The following is a 2860-nucleotide window of genomic DNA, read 5'->3' on the forward strand; positions in this document are numbered from 1 at the left end:
TTGAGTCCTGTGCATGCTCATACTTTCCATGTACATACTTTTCATTTGACCAAGATTTCTAAAAATCCTTTCTTTGTATTGGTCTTAATTAATATTCAAATTTTCTGAGATACTGAATTTGGGATGTTCCTTAGTTGTTGACTGAATATTATAATATTGAATACAATGACTGAATAAAATATATTAATAAAATAATACTTTTTTAAAAAAAAGGGGTGATGAATTGAGAAATCAACTTTCCCTTGAGCTTTTGATATATAAAAGGTCATGGTAATATAAGATTATCCTGGACGTTTCAGAGCTGAAAACGTCCTTGTAAGTCAAATAAAAGCTTTTATAGACACCAGGCTCAACAAATGGTCTTGTGCTTCTACTGACGTCATTGCTCGAAGAAACACCGCCTATACTGAATAATGAGCATATGTAGTTCAGTAGCCCCGCCCACCGACTCATGGGATTACGCAAGCAGCAGCAATAAACAAGCTGAAGAAGATAGCAAGATACTGCACTATTCCTGGTTGTGGAAGAACACAGTCACTCCATACGATTCCCTCAGATCCTAATATTAGGAATGAGTGGTTAAACTTTATTTTTAATGAAGTTCCAGCTCACAGACATATTCACTTCATTTCACAGCAGAATTGTTTAAAAACAAATCTCCGGTCGATGCTGGATTTGGATCCGACAGGAATGGTGCACCACACTTATGTGAGTAAAACGTGTTTTTTTATGTAATAGTATTGCATTGTTATAGATCGTTTTCCTTATGTTTACGTGTCTAACAGAAACATACCTTTCACAAGCTTGACTCAGACACGTATGAGCCATCGCTCGCAGAGCCCGGCAGGCTGATCAATCTCTTAATATTCCGTTCTTGATGTGTGCTATTCTCTCTCTAGTTGACATCTGAAGGGCAGCGCATGCTGAACATGTGTGTGTGCGCGCACACGGTTTGCGCTTGTATCGCCTGATCTTGCGGGCTATGTGTTATATAAAAATAATAGTCCAATCAATCGCGGGTCGATGAGAAATAAATTGTGTTTGTTTGATAAAGACTAGGACCGGGACTTTAAAGCGTTAATTAAGATTAATTACGCAAAAAATAAATAACATAATTTTAACCACACTTATTTTTTGCATCGCGGAACGTTTTTCAATGAATGAGTTTCGACGGACCGATTATACTGGAACACCAACTAGCGTTCACAAGTCACGCATAGGAGTCACGACGGTCACGACCTATGGTCACGACAACAACAACCAACCATAGTGAACATTTACGAAGAAGCTGATGAGACCGCTTTGCTTGGCCCCGTGGATGGGAAATTTTGTTTTTTTTTAAACGAAAGGATGGATGCGTCGACAAGAGCATGGTTGTGTGCAAGCTATACGACAAGGAATTTGCGTATCACCGCAGCACATCAAGCCTCAAATATCACAAATATGCTTTTGCTACACTTAATGGCAAACATTGCGCTGGTCTGCTGGACTGAAATAAATAAACAATATTTTGTTGATTAAGCTTATGTATTCAGTCATTATTCAATGGTATACTAAAAATCCATGTGAAAAATTACTTCACACTGTTCTCAGGTCAAATATTTATATGCAATTTAAAATGCGATTAATTTTGATTAATTAATTACAAAGCCTCTAATTAATTAGATCATATTTAATCGAGTCCCGGCCCTAATAAAGACGTTTACGAGCCCTGTGTGGTTGAGAGAATCATTCAGGTTGTTCCCTCTCCTCTCCCTCATGAACTGAACTGACAAGGGACTGAGGGGAGCTTGAGCAATATGCAAATCTTATCCACCGTGGGCGTTTACTTCCAAGTCTCCAGTGCGTCACGCCTATCAAAACCCAGCGTTTTGGAGAGAGCCTCAAAACCAGTGTAGAAAATTACTTATGATGTTTTTGAATGTAAAAACCACACGAACATCATTAGCTGACCTCAGACAACAGTATAAAAAAATTAAAAAGCCAGTTCATGACACCTTTAATGGAATTAGTGAAATAAACAAACTTTTTGATGATATTCTAATTATATGACCGGCACATATAAGTTTTGAGCCATTGACTTTAGACCAGGTTTGTGTTGGTCAATGGCGTCAATGGAGTCTTTTTCTGTTCCTCAAAATAGCAACACACCAACAATGAGCCTGAACACCTCGTTTTCAGACCAGCACGGCCATGGGCGAACAGATGGGCGCGAGTGCATTCACTATTTAAACAATGTGGCGCTGGATGTTAAAATGATATCTGCGTCGGGCTAAAACTAGCAAAAAACACTTTTCGATTTGCGCCGGGTGTATGATAGGACAACCCGATCACACATAAATGCGTATAAATAGTACGAGTGTGCAATGTCGTGGAATGTATACGCCAAAACTCATTTTGGCGTGCATATTCGCCTTATTCACCTGGCGGCCATTTTGGAAACTCTAACGCTGTTGTGGGGTACACAAACCCGGAAGTTGGACTCCGATACAGTACTAATCAATAGCAGCATTCTGTGTCACTCACTTTCTGCCTGCTGTGTGTAACAAAATCATGTAATGCATCACTAAAAATATGTTTATGTATATAGTTTTCATTTGTTAATGTTTTTTAATTTTCCTCCTAATGTAATTTCTAATGTTTTGCCATTTTCTAGTACGTTTTTCCATACTTACAATATACAAGCAGGCCATTTGTATTCCTCCATACCAATAAATGTACATAGTTACCATTTACAAACCTAGACCAGTATGCCAATCAATGTTTTTGAATGACTTATTTCTATCTGATGTTCTGACAAGTTGTAAAGTTATGAAAGACATCATCCATGTGTCATAAAATTGTACTTTATTCTTTAGAT

The sequence above is a fragment of the Pseudorasbora parva genome, chromosome 4, assembly GCF_024679245.1.
Source record: "Pseudorasbora parva isolate DD20220531a chromosome 4, ASM2467924v1, whole genome shotgun sequence".
NCBI classification, from domain to species: Eukaryota; Metazoa; Chordata; class Actinopteri; order Cypriniformes; family Gobionidae; genus Pseudorasbora; species Pseudorasbora parva.